The sequence below is a fragment of the Microchirus variegatus genome (genome assembly GCF_963457635.1).
Source record: "Microchirus variegatus genome assembly, chromosome: 1".
Taxonomy (NCBI): Eukaryota; Metazoa; Chordata; class Actinopteri; order Pleuronectiformes; family Soleidae; genus Microchirus; species Microchirus variegatus.
This window is the reverse complement of record NC_139802.1, coordinates 19,720,757-19,736,913: the sequence shown is the minus strand read 5'-3', so window position 1 is coordinate 19,736,913 and position 16,157 is coordinate 19,720,757. Positions and strand designations below refer to the sequence as shown.

The 16,157-nt window shown below is 45.0% G+C and overlaps 1 pseudogene across 1 annotated transcript in view; it reads right to left on the bottom strand.

The window, feature by feature from the left end:
• Positions 1-12,380, bottom strand: part of LOC310929922 (N-acetyllactosaminide beta-1,3-N-acetylglucosaminyltransferase 3-like) — a 40,016-nt pseudogene extending 27,636 nt beyond the window's left edge. Inside the window, exons 1-2 of the transcript in view lie at positions 12,317-12,380; positions 8,176-8,421 (exon numbers count right to left, since the gene is read on the bottom strand). The product of the transcript in view is annotated as an N-acetyllactosaminide beta-1,3-N-acetylglucosaminyltransferase 3-like (transcript). The remainder of the gene's footprint in view (positions 1-8,175; positions 8,422-12,316) is intronic.
• Positions 12,381-16,157: the final 3,777 nt, after the last annotated feature.

Sequence of the window (16,157 nt, the reverse complement as noted above, 5' to 3'; positions counted from 1 at the left end):
TTATCTATCTATCTATCATATAACTTTACAGCATAATCATTTTATGCTGACTGGATTTTAATTTCCATCCCTGATTATTGTTCCCGAAATTTATGAAAATGTCCAAACTAATGTGTGTTCTTTTCTGTGGTTTAAAGCTCAGAGAAGCGCACAGGAGCTTCAAAGCTCCTGTGCGCTGCGACACACGGCATCACAATTCGTCGCCACGTGAGCAGATACCTTATCAGATGGTCAAGCTGGAGAATCGTACGTTTATCTATCTTTCTTTTTATCTATCCTTGCTGTTCATGTACTATAAAATCTTTTTCCCAAACTGCCAGATAACACCTGAGAGCACCACCGCGCTGAGCCCAGCCCAGTCTCTGAGCTTCATTTCCAAAATGATGATCATTTATAATTTACCCTGCGAGTCATTAAAGTGGAACAGCCGTGTCCCCAGTGAATGGATTAAAAAAAAATCACAACTAAAAAGAGGTAAAATGTATCTTCACACACACACAGACACTGACTGGTCTTTACTAATCATCCATCTTTATTAAAACTAGAACATTTGTCAGGTTGTCTTCACCACATCCCAACCCATTTTGTCTCTGCTAACGTGCGGCGGCGGCATACAGAGGCAGACAGATCTGGACAGGTGCCCACATTTTCTTGGCTCTGGTTGTATCCTCACACACACACACACACACACACACACACACACACACACATCCTCTATCCCGGTGACCAGTCACTCACACGTTTCCCTCCAGAATCGCACAGAAAGGCCTCCTGGGGGAGACATTCCTGCATACCAATGACCATTCTGAGCAACTCGTGAAAGGAGCAGCACCCGAGTTCGAAGAACCTTGGACGTGAACCAAAACCCGCCATTTCGCACTTTCGGATGCTCCCTTACCCCCGCCCCCACCACCACGCCATCAGGCCTTGTGTAATTGTCAATCAAACATCCATCGCTGCATGTGCAGCTTTCTTCTCTAATGATCCACTCTTAACCAACCGTCGTTAACGCCCTCCCCACGCCGCCATCTTGGAATCTGATTCCTCCAGGCTCGTAATCTGATGAAGCAAGCAGCCATTTTGTGTTTAATGTAAAAAAAAAAAGGAGTCCGCATCTTACGCACAAGAGATCCCTTTTTTTCATCTACATGTTCAATCCATCGAGGAAAATGGAGGCGTGTTTGTTTGTTTTTGTCTGATAAATCCTTTGAGCGCCAGCAGCTATAACTCCGACGGTGATCAAACATGGCTGCAAATGACAGCCTGGTTGTACGCCATCACTCCAGCCTGCTCTAATGTACTTAACATTGGCACTCAGTTCATTAAGGCCCACAGCGCTCAGCTAATACAACGTGCCACTTGGCAGCGTGACAAAAACAGTGAATCAGATTATGAGGGCCGTAACGCCGCCAAGGAACATGGAGGGCGAGAGCAGTTGCCACGGAGAGAGAACGGCGCTCACTTCCCTGATGCTAATGTCTGGGACATAATGTAATTGCAGGCTTCCCTTGGTTAATAAGGGAACTGTAATATTTACATGGCGCTGCTGTTTATGTATGTACTACAGCTCATTTCGACGGCGCAGTGCGGCTGTAAACAAGTGCAGAGTGGCTTGTAAAGCCTCCGCTGCTCCGCGGCGCGGCTGCGGGCGCCCAAGGGGCTGCGTCGTAGCCACGTAAAAAAAACAAAAACCTCTTTCATTGAATTACACAAGACTTCATAAAAAAAAAGGGTGGGATAAATGAAAAGGTCTGTGTGATCCACCTGTACTGTACGGGGGTTACATTTCATTTGTTTTACTGTGGGATTAGCCTCTTTTACATGACAATGCTAATGAATTGTGAGGGGGCCCATATGTCGGTGTTGGCGCATTTGCCATATGTGGTGTCAGACAGCGAATCTCGGTGGGGAAGTGTTGAGCTCGGCTCACCGTGGCCTGCACGCCACAGTCATGGAGGAGGAGAACGCTGCTGCTGCTGCTGCTGCTGCTGTACTCTTTGTTTTCTTTAAATCCACAATAACAGCAGGTTAATGATGTGTGTAGATTAATTTGGGCTTATTCCTTATGAGTTTGTGTTTTTTTTTGCTGGTGACTATAGAGAGCTTTCTCTGCTGATTAGTTTTACATTAAAGCCGGATGGCGCTCTGCTGTCTGTCTCCCGTGCTGCAGAAAATAAACCCACATCCCCGATGGTGTTGTGAACCTGGTTTGATCTCAGAGTAATTATGATAATCTTTTCATTTGGCTGTAACATCGTGTTGGAGCTGGATTGCAACTAAACACGTTGTGTCCACACAGCTCCGTCCTCTCTGTCTTCACATGCATTCGTTCCTACGTGATCTCATCTCTACCTCCGTTTAATTTGGTCTTTTGTTCAACTAAATAATCAAAATGTGGGATTATTATTATTCTTTTTTTTACATTCACACAGTAAATGAATGGACCTCAAAGTATATGCTATACACATAAATCTTGTTACCTGGACACAAAAATCTTCTCCTATGGCTGCATCCAGGTTTTTTGATATCCATTTACAGTATTCATCCATATAGAAATGCTCATCCAAGCATTGAACACTGGGGAACAGAGTGTGTGTATTACAGACACTGAGGAAAATGATGATTCAATTTTAAACTATCAGTTTCCCATTAAAACGGATGTTTACTGCATTTACTGCAACACACTCGGAGATTTCTTTGATGGCACTCCAACATCAACGATCTCTCTCGCTCGCTCATCAGTAACTGAACCAGAATCACACGCGCGACATCGAACTCACAAAATCACGCACACAACGTCCACTTTTGCACTGTTTTCAATGTAAACAAATTTATTACTATTCCAACACAGTTTTCCATGGAGAAGGCACACACGGTGAATCCACAGTGATCAGACTGCATCACACAAACATTTCTGACACAGATACAACATTTAAGGAAAAGAAGAGATTAAGAACAATTAGGGCTGCAACGGTTATTAATCCATTACTAAATGATTGCTTTCTGATTCTTTCCATACCTAAAATGTTAATAAAACAAGACCATTTACCAGATTTGGTAAACACCAATTCACATATTCAACATTTCACAGACAGAAGTAGTTGATTTACTCCGGAAAATAATTGACAGATTAATTGATTCTGAAAATAATCATTAGTTGCAGCCCTAAGTACATTCAATAGGCTACAATTCACACTTTTCATGCCATTGGACTGATATCAGAGGAGGGACTCTTGCTAGAGATTAAAAACATAATTTCAAGCTTATCCAGGCAGATAAGTAATTGTCTCGAGCACTGGGATGTGCATGATTATCAAAAGAATACATTTTCTGAATTAGGCCAAGAAACTGTCTCTTTTATCAATTGCAAAAGCTCTGCATAGACATTGATTGTTTAAAGTAATATTTAAAAAGATTTGCATAGATTATCAGTCGTTATATAGAGAAATTGCCACTTCCTGAAAATGAATATAGAATGAATTAAGCTGTGATAGCACTTGGTTTATTGCATATGTGTGTGTGTGTATATGTGTTAATGTCAAGGACAGGAAATTAAGTCAGTGTGTGAAGTCGACGTGCTTCCACCCATACATGTATCATTACAGTGCAGCAGGTGACTTGCTATAAAGCAGAAAACGTCTTGCCGCAAAGCCTGCTGGGACGGTTTTAATAGTGTGGCGTGTGCTGTACACACACACAGAGCCACAAGCCCTGCTCAGCAACTCCCCGCTGATCAAATACACTCCTGCCATCAGGAATATTAAATGTGTGAGTCCACATTTACTCAAACTGTGGCAAATATTAGATTCAGAACATCCGCTGATGAAACTGAGCGGCGTACTGTCATCTGTCACACACTGACTGTAACTCCTGCATCAGCATATTAACACCGAGGGTGTAGGCTCCTTTAAAAAATAAAAAAAAAAGGATGGATAAAAGGGGCTACGCACAACTGGCATTCAGGACGACAAGAAAGGACAAAGAAAGAAGATAAAACAGTTGCATAGAGTGTAAAGACGACAGCTCACTCCTTCGCCATTGTGTCGGCAGACACACGGAGCTGTCCAATCGCAGTGCAGTTTTATTCACTGCTGCCGTGGGTCTCACATTCACGTGTCTTCGAGTCCTAGCAACTATAACAAAACAAATCAAACGCAAAACATGGGGCTGCAGCTCAACAAACGTGACCCGCAGTTGGTGGAGCCTATATCTGTTGACGTTTACGCGATAACGTCATATTGTTCATGAAAGAGGTCTTGATTATGCACCAGTTCATCCGCACAGTCCATGTTTGTCTTCAGTCGGTCCAGCTTGACTGTTTCGGGGTTGAATCGGGTACAAAACCAGTGCTGCAGATCGAGAGGTGGTCAGAGGTCAGAGGTCACGCTCAGGTGTCTTTAGCCCTTTTCAACTCCCTCGAGCTGCCCTTCCATTTTCTGCTCTAGATTTCTGCTCCGGCACTGACGACAATCACCTGCAAAAAAGACAACAACAACATTAAACCTTTTGTCTTAAAAATGCGCCCACAACACCATCCACCATCTTCACGGAAACCACGTTAAAAACCGTGCAGAGACGGTGTTTTTTATGATGCGACACAGCACCACAGTATCCGTGTCTTCCTCGCTGCTGCTACTCGCACGAGACATGACAAAAACGTTTTTCGATTCCCCAGAGGGAGTCGAAAACATGCGGTGAAGCCAATCATGCGAATGTCAAAACAATCATCTGCGACCCTTGGCTGTGAATCATAATTTGTAGACACCTCATCCTCAGTGGAAAATAACCCACTGCAAGTCCCAAAATCTGGCCACAGCTCCCTGCAGCAGCTGAGGGGATTGAGGCTGAAGTTGAAAGGCCTTAACCGGAGCCTGGTACGCTACGAGCTGCTAATACAAAGATTAAGCATGTGACGTGCCTTAAGCTAGCTAGTACCCTTTTATTTGTTCCATTTTCAAGCAGCTCAGACACGCAACTTAAAATATTACGGCAGGTTCACCGAGTGCATGGTGAGCCGATAACGCAGCGGCGCATTATCAACAACCGATAATATCCCGCAGTTAACGCTAATAGCAAGTGTAAGGTACGTTAGCCTTGGCGTTTAGCAGCGTTGTTCAAAGAAGGTGCACTCGGCCTGGGAACGGAGACAGTGGTGGGGGGGGGGGGATATGGGCGAGGTTGGCATAAAAGGCAGTTTTGGGCATTGGTGTCGCTTTGAGTTATTGGCATCATGGTCTTGTTTTGTTAAGAGGACGACAGTGAATACACTCGTTAATGGTGAATTTACAGCCCCAGCATGTGGCCTAATAAACCCAGGGGATGATGAGAATGATTGGGATTTTGCGTGTGCATGTGTGTGTGTTCAGGAGCACACGTGCGTGTGATGGGGATGAGGAAGGAGGGGTTTAGTGAGAGAGAAAAGTGGAAGGCGCCAGTAATTAAGAGTGTAAAAGAGTATGAGAGTGGAGCACACTGCTCAAAGCAAACTTTGAGCCTGGATTCCACACTCTTTTTCTTTATTTATGCACACTGACTCAAACCCCTGATTCCTCTTCACTCGCTCCCTCACTCTTTACTCGTCTCCCCCTGCCGAATGAATAGCTATAACAGTGCTACCGTGTCCCATCTCGCAGCACCCCCCACCCTCCGATCCTCCAGTCTCTTTCTCTGCACTCCCTCCTCCAGCTTGGCCCTGAATAGGGAGCCGAATTGAGCAAACAGTCAGGCTGTCAGCTCAATAGGAGGTCTGGCCATGAACTTGAAGTCCTTCCCAGGCCCCCAGCCTCACATCAGAGTGGGAGGAGTGGTGGTGGTTGAGACAAGAGGGAGGAAGGGATGGTGGCGATGGGGGGTTTGAAGCCAGACTTTTGGGGGGCCCCTATGTGCCAGGGTTGTGGGGGACCCCTGCCACAGAGGTTCCCAAGGCTGGTGCTCTTGTCGCTGCAATGGGGGCAGGGTGCCCCAGCTGCCTGCTAACACTCCCCTCCCCTCTGCAGTGCTCTGATGGTGGGGTTTGTGCAGACAGGACTGTGTCTGAGCTCCTCTAGACCCTCACACACAAGACACACACGCACACACACATCTCCAGACAGAAGCTGCCGGCCGTGCCCACCCCCTTTACCTCGACCAGCTCCCAGCCCTCCCAGGCTTTCTCATCATCTCATTAGCCAACGCCAGCCACTCCACTGTCTACTGTTTGTATTGTTTTGGGCTCTGCATAATTTACACAGTAAATTGAGAACGACCCTGACCCTGATTTGCTCAATCTACCACCTGTTTGTGGAGGCCTGGTTGTGATTAGTGCGCCTTGGATTTGACACAGTTACCGCAGAACTTCTCGGGAAAGCCAAGCGACGCCTCCGTGTCTAAAAGCTGCACCGTCCAAAATTGAAAAACCGAAAGCCTGGCATGACCTCATTAGGAGAGCTAGCATCGCCGTGGGTTTCCTACTTTGTAAATCTGGGAAATTGGTGTCTGAGTGAGGTTTAACACTTTCAAACTTTAGCCAATTTATTTTCTTTGTCAAGTCACAACGGAGTTGGACCATCAAACACTGACAGTGATCTCATACTCTTTTCTCACCTTGACCCAATGGGGAATATCAGCAGTTTTGTGGACTGGCACTTTCCTGTAGGCTAGCATTAGCAGTTTCTCTCGTAAACAAGGTGGGGCCTTGACCAGGGGACACTTATTGTAGTTTTGGTTAAAGTAAAGTTTGGAGCTGAAATAATGCCGCAGTACGACAGCGACGAGCTCGCTCAGGGAAAACAACACTCAACTTGTCTAAGCACCGACTGCCCTCCAACTCCTCTGATGAGAGACAGACTTTCCAGTGCTGGGACTCTGTCTGTCGAGGTCCCATTTTCTCACTTCTTGACTTTTCTACATTGTTCCCTCTCTGCTGCTGCTGTGTTTAAGACTGCAGTGTCTCTGTATGAGAATCGTGGTTTCACTCGACCTCAACATTTCTTTTGGCCTCATGTAAAAATCTGAAGCGAAAGGTTTGGTAACACTTTAGATTAGGGAACACATATTCACCATTAACTAGGTGCTTATTAACATATATAAGTAGCATACTAGCCCTTTATTAGTAATCATTAAGCACATAGTAACACCTTATTCTACATAATCTTATTCTACCTCTATTACCACATGAATTAAGATTATTCCTACATAAGGTGTTAATATGTGCTTATTATTTACTAATAAAGGGCTAGTATGCTACTTTTTATTTTTGAAGGAAAAGCATTTTTTTCAGTGAATATAACATTTAATGGATCATAAATACACTCTATAAATTGTTAATGTGGTAAACGACTATTCTAGCTGCAAACGTCTGGTTTTTAATGGAATATGTACATAGGTGTATCGAGGCCCATTTCCAGTGTTCTAATGGTACATTGTGTTTGCTAATGTCGTAAGAAGGCTATTGGATGATTAGAAAACCCTTGAAAACCATTGTGCAATGATGTTAGCACAGCTGAAAACAGATTTGCTGGTTCTCTGACGAAAGGGCAAAATTATTATTTTGGATAAAAATCATTATTTCTAATCTTGTCAATGTCTTGACTATATTTTCTATTCATTTTTCAACACTTTTGATGAATAAAAGTGTGACTTTTAATGGAAAACACGACAAAAATTATATAGGTGACCCAAAACATGTTAGTAAGCACCATGGTGAATATGTGTTCCCTTATCTAAAGTTTTACCAATTTTTTTAATCTTGACATTGTGATAGCAGATGGATGGGTCTCTGCATTGTCCATCAGGCACTGTTTGCATTTTATCTCCAAAATGGCAGCCGCCGCCATGACGGGGGGCACCCGCATGAGGATGGCATGAGAATTCCCAAACGGGGAGAGAAAACATTCGGAGGACAGATGCCCACTGAAAGCCTCCAGAGAGATGCATTGAGAGCAGAGTGATTTAATGTGTACACAAACACAAAACATACCCCGCCTACATCCACTCGCCCTCCCCTCCACACCCATCAGCGCATCTTGCGAATCATGCAATTAACAAACACATCCGTGGTGATTAAAGCGGAGGCTGTGTACCGCTGGAGACGAGGGGCAAGGGCACAGGGATGTAAAAAAAAAAAGAGGATGGAGGGTCGGGATGTCGCCAGTGGAAAGATGCAGAGCGGCGGGCACAGTGTGTTTGGCGTTTTACCTGCACTCGCTGGTCTTCCCACTTCCATTTCATGCCAGCGTTGCTCTAAGATGGTGGCGCAGGCTGCGTCTTGCTGTACAGGAAAAAGGGCACTCTGCTGAGGATGGAGCTGAGGAGGAGGGGAGGGGGATGCAGAGGAGGGCGAAGAGAGAGGGAGGGCAGAATCAACAGCAACCACCCCCCACCCCCCTGTGTTTTTCAGTCTCCTTTTTGCCAGCTCTCCTTCACTGGTCTGGTGGTGGTAGCCTGCACAGAAACAAGGTACAGAAAATCAGAGGGGGCACGAGGGAAAAATCTTTAAAAACCCGATTTATCCATTTAAACACACATGTATAGTTTGTGGTAGCATATGAACAGGAGCCGCGCACACACACACACACACACACACACACCTTTTCATGTCTGTTCTCATGGTACAGTCTGCCCCTGAGCATGCAAATGACTTTCATTATGCAAATGTATGCAAATCAGATCCAACCATCTGAGAATCAAGGGTGGGAAAGGAAAAAAAAAACTAGACACAGAGATTGAATGAAAGAATGAACGAGAGAAAGGGACAAGAGAAAAATCCTTTTGAGTGGCAGGAGGCGGTAAGTTAGGTAAATGCTCTGTTCACCACATCGGCAGCCCACTTCGTTTACCTTTGATTAATGTGTTTTTTTTAATAAATATTTTATTTAATTTCCTGTGTTCTTGTCATTCCACAGGATACTATATTTTACCTTTTGTTCCCACTGAATACTCAACATTGCTTGATTTCAGGGTCACCAATGACGATGGCTCGACATTCCTGTCACATGGTTACAGTTGAGCGTTAGTGGAAAGAATAACAGCTGCTCACTCACGACTGACACACACCGGTTAAGCTAACTTGGATTTGACGTAGCTCCACTAAATCCGACTGTAATGTTTCGTATTAGCCGTAACAGCTGACTCAAAGCTGGTGCTCTCAGTTTAAATAGTCTCTGAGAGCCGTTGTGATAATAGGCTGCTCAATATTCTGTGTGTGCATCAGTGCAAAAATGATAAGCAGGACTAACTTAGAGTAAATCATCATCATGAGGCTGTGAATATCAGTTTTGTTTTGTTTTTTCCTGCATCTCCTTCATCAAAAATGCTCCATCAATGACGTACGTTTTCCCCGTGGAAACCTGAAAAGTCTAAACCCAGAGCGACACAATGTGCCCAGCTGACTGAAATCAGTATTCACAAGCAGGAGGAGAGTCTGTGTCTCACAGGTTTAGTAACATAGTTCCTGAACCCTTCTATTCAAAGGAATCAACAAAGAAAGCTGACTAATCGGCGCGCGGAGCACAACTGTCTCATTTTGCTAACACTCTGAATCTGGCAGAGGAGGGAGCCAGCTTTTGTCTCCCGGTGTCAGCAGGGGAAGGCTGCGTCTGAAATTGGAATAAGGTGGTAAAAACAGGGGTGACTCGGAGTGTGAGAGAGTTGTGGCGTGTGAGCAGAGAGGGGAAGGACTACAGTGGTGGGTGGGGTGCTGCTGAATGGTGGCAAACCTCTCCTAATTGGCACTTGACATTTTTTGCCATTGGCACTGGAGTGGGCCAGCTTTCAAGCCCTCTCCAGGTCCTTGTTGGAAAAGTGCCGTATGCAAATATGGCGAATGGGCTCCATTGTCGAGCCTCTGATATTAACAGCTCACGCAACAATGAAATTGTGTGCTCACTCCGGACTCGTAGGTGTGTGAGAGAGAGCGAGACAATAGGAGCGGGAACAGCTTCAGTCTGAACAGACCCTCCATCAGCTGCTTTGCCAAGTCATTTTACCAGAATGGGCTCTTTTTTTCTTCCTGAGGACAGAGGCTCTCGGTAAATGCTTTATTAACAACTGAAACAAACAAATGCATGCACTGTTTGGCTCTGGTTCTGAGAGTGGCTCTGTTTGTGCTGCTGCTGAATGGCTCAATTTATTGTGCCTAAAAATACTAATGGCGTGGACTGAAAAGGCTTCACTCAATCGCTTTGAAAGACACTTCCCCTCTTAAAGCATCACGGTCTCCGTTCCAAATGTGAACGTGTACCCTTGCTTCGGTGCTGTGCCGTATACTCCCCTCTGATATTTTCTTTCTTCCTCTGTGCGCCCACATTGTTTACCTTTGGATGAGCACAGCTCCAGATCTAACCCTACCTGCACATTCCATTTTTTATCCACATGGAACTGGTATTTTGGGAGCCTTAAAATGTAGTAGAGTAAAAAACAAAACAAAAAATTCACCCTTGCATTTTCATGTACAGCCAATACTTTGGCTGTACATGCGAATGCGTCCACTTTCGTCAGTGTCTTCATATTCTCATCTTTGGAGTTTGTTTGGTCTTTTTGCATTATGATAACTTTGTTTTTATTTCTTTAGTCCCCTTGGCTTGGTTCTTTCCCTCTCTGTTTTTTGTGATTGTATACACCCGCCGATAAAGACATTTGTTGAAACGATGCCACGTTTACAGAAAACCTTTTAAGAATGGAAAAGAGCAAGGGGGAAGTTTCAAAGTGGATGAGGCCTAAATCTCCACACACCTCAAAACACATAGCAACGAGTCAGAAAACGAGAGTCACCCCCCGTGTGGTCCGAGCACAGTCAGAGTACACCTGTTACTGCTAAGTTGCCAAACTTAATCTCCTTTGTCCTGGGAGGCCCATTGACTTTTGTGACTGCTTCAGATACATTCATGTCTCTGTGAGGGTATGGTGGGTGGGGGGAATGCCAATGTTGTGGAAAATAACAGTGTCTGGCCTTCTGCTCATGGCCAACAGCGAAACCATTTTCCAAACCCTGTTGGTGTGTTCCTTCAACAGAAAGAGAGGCAGAGAAAAAAGGGGGCAAGAGTCACTGGGTCTTATTCAGAAAACTGTCTGGCTGCTTGGACCTGGCAGAGCTGAAAGGGAGGCAAAGGGGTGCATTGTCCCTTGGTGACAAGTGGACTAGCTCTATTGACTGTAAAGTCTACTGGTGGGGGGGTAAATAGGACCCGGCGACAATGGCTGTTTTTCTATTTGACACTTGGAGTCTAAATCTGCTTGCCTAGTGCATTAAAGCTAAGACAAACCCACCCTCCTCTCCCTCCACTGCACTCCTCTCCCTGCTTTCTTCCTCTTAGTGCCCTCTTTCTATTTCAGACACTGCCATGAGACCCAGAAAAAGAAGAGCGCACAGGCCCTGAGGTGATTTTTAGGAACTCTCCCATCTCTGTGCCATTTCCAGGCAGGCAGACGCCAGGACAGTCTTAACTCTGGGGTCCCCAGTGTGAAGTGTTAGCGATATAACTGTGCCACATGCAGTGCCGGCACAAAGCATTTGCACCATGTCATGCGTCTCCCAGGGCACTGCTTAGGGTATAAACACAATCTGTCCCAGGCTTCACTTCCCAATTCGCCCCCTTCTGAAACTGACACAGAAGAGAAGGAGCTGAACGAGACAGTTCTTTACACTGCACAACATCCGCTCGTTACTTTACAAATTCTAAAATCTGCCTGTGCAAGTCTGCACTTGCTTCGATCAATTTATCCCTAATAACAGATGTCATGTTCGTAACCGCAATTAAACACGGCAGTGATATTAGCAGCACCTCGACAAAGACGGCACCAGGTAGCTCTTTTGTTGTCCCAGGAGGAAGCTGTCACTGTCTGTCAGGGCCCTCGCTCTCATCGCTTTCAAGCAGAGTCCAAAGCTCAAATGTCACACTGAGCACCTGCAATGCAGCAGGCAGGCGGGCACAACTGCAGGGCTCGAAGAGGTTGACAGGGCCAGTTGAGTCTGACACAAAAGCTTGAAGGAATTTGACATAAACCGTGCACCACTGTTAAGAGTTTGCACCACGTCAAGGTGAATATACCCAAACTTGAGGGTAAATGCCTTCGCTGAACCATGTTGAGAAAGCACAGCACCATGTGAAATAGGCTTTACGATTGCAAGTCTTGTAGCTCCAAAGCCTTCAGACCTTGGGAACAATCCTTAGTGGCCTCTCTCAGCAGGAGTGACCCTCTGGCTTTGATGGACGGAAAATAAATCACACCTTCAATCAGCCATCAGGAACCTTGAGTCTGAGGATCTGATTGACCAATTACTCCTCACCATGAGACTGGGCAAGGAACCTATAGGCTGAAATTGTTCTCCTTCTCTCACTCGTGGACCTCGTCTCTGTGGGCACCTTCTGCTTGATTGCCCCTGGACCACTACCACCCCCCATCCCCCCATTGCACACACACAGGAGAATTCAGTGAGATCCCATCAGGCCTTTCCACATGGCAGCACCTCGTGCAATGGAGACTTTGCTACGGCCCATTCACAACCAAGCCAACTGTCACGTCAAATCAAACAACGGCCAAGACCTTAAATCAAACATCTTTTCATGCTAAAGGCAGAATGGAGTAGGTAGGAAGGAGGGGGGTGGGGGGATCAACAACCGCTAACTTAACAAAACTGGCCTCAAACAAATTCTTGTCTGTTCACTTAGGTGCCGGCGGGGCACTGGGAGCCTGGATTAACTCGGAGGGAGTGTTCTTAACTCACACAATCCCCATCCAAGTTGGAGTGTATGTATAATTCATAGCACCGTATGCATCTCCTATGATATAAAAGGCCCACATTCTTTTTATATTGCATTTTCTTTTCCTGGTGCGAAGGAGGCAGGCGCAGGCGGTGGAGCTGAAATTTATGGGGACGGGTGAATAGCGCGGCTAGCAAACAGCGACTTGTTAAACGACTTGTCAAAGTCCGCATGTCTTTGGTGAATCAGTGTGGGCCTTTTTTTCAGCGAGCCCGTCACTCCCTGCCATGTGATGTGATGCAGCGGCTAAGCCCCAGCGTGCAGCCCCACACACAAGGATCATGGGGCTTATTAGATTAAAAGTGATCCTGTTGCACCAACCGCACTGCTAAGGATCACTGCCTCTGGCTGCAGGGAGCTGCACCGTTACAGTCGTCTGTGTTTGTAAAGAGCAAACACCATGTGGTCTGAGGTTCACTCGCACACATCCACTCACACATGTAATCAATAATAATGGAACAGTCACACGGAGCGGAATCATGAACCCTTACCTTTTGTTGCATTCCTCTTTCATGTCCGTCTAAACGTCGTCCATTTTCTTCACCTTTCTTTTTTTTACTGCTCTTCTTTTAGCAGATTTTGCAGTGCTTCTCTTTCTCTTGTTTTTAAGGGAAGCACACATGGGGGTGGGGGGGTCCTGATGCCTTTTTCAGGAGTGTAATGGGATTCTTGTTACTTTCGGTTATCTAGCTTTATGAAGAATGTACATCACTCATACAGCTAGATAACCAAAGATAACAGCCAACCCCTAAGGCTACCCATCCTCTCAAGCTGCAGGCGAAGTAACATGGGCCACATTCTGACCTATAACCAGAGGAGAAAATGGTTAATAAAACATAAACGCATGTTTCCATCACTCTGATTTTTACACGATTTGAGGGATAAGTAAGTCTGGATTAAGACATCATATGGCAGTTACCACCTACTCCGAACAAAGGTCTTACTCTTCTGGCTTGGGGCCTTTTTTTTTATTACTTCCAGCCATGTCCTGACCCTTACATTTGTGACGTCACATAGTGGCCCCCGCTCACCCCGCCCTAAGTCCTCTCAGCCAATGGGAAACCTCTCTTTGTGCAGTGAAAGCTTTGATTGGCCTGCGAGTAATGTCTCCATATAAAAAGTCAAGCAATCAGCGAGAGGCACCAATAATAAAAAAAAAAAAGTACACAAGTCGGTAAACCAGTCCAAACCGGCCATGGCACCAACCTTTCCTTCCAAGGCTGGGCGCCCCACCCTATATCGCACCCGCCTCACCCGCTGACCGACTCCAAAGGCGAGAGATGGCTTCAAACGCCGCCCCCCGCCACGGCAACAACTGCGTTTTTAAATTAAAAGAAAATCCTGGCAGTTTGACGACAAATGAAACCGGTTTGTCTTCCTCTCGATATGTGATGCCAAAGCAGAGGTTGGTGTCGTAGCACAGACGTGGGGGCGGGGGGCGGATTTAGGATATAGGATGTCCTTGTACGGTGCACAAAGACACACAACTATATACTGAAATGCACAAAAAAAGGCACCTTCACATTTACGGCAACTCACGTTCGTACAATTTCATGGCACAAAACGGTTCCTTTTCTTAAATAGAAAAACATTTCGCTCAATACACGGCGAAAGCAGCTTCACTTATGCAGACAATACAACAAATCCCTCACACACACACCATGCAGCCACATGGCACGAGGCTCCATTCTAATTAAAGCTGCTCCGTGTGCCCAGATCCCTGTTGTGGCAGACTCCTCCCCACCACCACCACCACCAGCACCACCACCACCAGCAGCACCTCCCACCTCTGCCTGAGAGCAGAGGACAGCGAGATGGAGTGAAACTGAGGGACAACGACAATGACACACACACACATACACACAACATTCTCGCCCTCCATCACACACCCAGTCCACAGCACACACACTATACCACTAGAATGGCAACATGGCAGACAGTTAGCAGAGATGCTCCTAAATAACCTCCTGGCATTGTTCTCCTTCAGCAGCTGCAGGCCTTCTTCTTCTTCTTCTTCTTCTTCTGCTGCTGCTGCTTCTGTGCACATGTATTTAAATTCCTCCCTAAAATGTATTGGAATTGCCTAGAAAGAAACGATCACCATGACACTGATCTTTGTCAACCAGCTTTTTTTTGGACAAAGCGAGGCCCTTCAAGAGGAAAGAGAGAGAGAGAGATGCCTAAGCTCCTAGAATATACTGTTGCACACACACACACACACACACACACACAGTTGCAGTCATACACTAAAAAAGAATATATATATATATTAATTTTGCTTCACGAAAGCCTCAATCAGAAGAAATAATATATTGTATTTAAATTGCACAATTTAATAGATCTTGATCTTAATGGTCAGATTATTTCCCTGTCATCATTTCTGCATTAATAATGATAATAATCATAATAACATGTTTTGTTATATATAATTTTAAACGTGTATATATTTACATTTAAATACATGTACTTTGACCTATACAAATTCAGAATTTAACTTTAAACTCTTCACAGTGTTTGGAGGAGAATGATGCTGCAGTCTGTGCTGATTTTTATGGCTTTCTTTTTTTTTAATTCCTGATTTCCATTCAGGATAGAGTGAGAGAGTGAGAGAGTGAATGAGGGGAAGAGAGAGAGAGAGATAATTACATGCAGCCTGCACTTATTTCCCCATTATCATTAATAGTCCTTTCATTAACACTGGCGTATTCGTGGCTGTGCTTTCAATATTTGTCATCTGGGTTTTTATCCACGATGCAGACTGTTAAACGCACAGCGTGTTAAATCTACAGCGGCCTCCTTTTTTCCTTCTTCTCGATGACTTGTCTGATCCATCATTTACTACATTTAAAAAAAAAACACTCAAGGCATCTAATGTTTTATAACAAACACCATCGAGCTGTGCCATTGGCCGAGACGTGCATGACGTCAGCAGTTTTAATTGGGAATAATCCACGAGAGCAGACTGGGGAGAAATTGATCCTTCTTATGAGATTGATAATCATCTGCACAGGCGAGTTACGATGTTTTTTGAGACGCTGTGAATCGACGGGAAACAATTACGCACGACTTTTACGCAAAAAAAAGGTTAGTGTTTTATGCAAAGGTTAAAGTTAGGCACACACACGCTGTTGCAGATGATGTGGACGGATTTTCACAAATGACCAATCACTTTTGAATTTTACTCATCTTAAAAATATAATTATGTAATTAATTAAACTATTTGTGACTGTGAACATCACATCTGCTTTAGATTGTATTAATTAAAACCTAAAATAATAACAATAATAATAATAATAATAATGAATCCTGTAAATGTCCAGCAACTGTTGGAGTTGGCAGCCCCATGTGTTCGTGAGCCACGTGCACGTGAGGTCGCTCTCCAGGAATCCCTGGAAAAGAGACCATTGTGTTTTATTA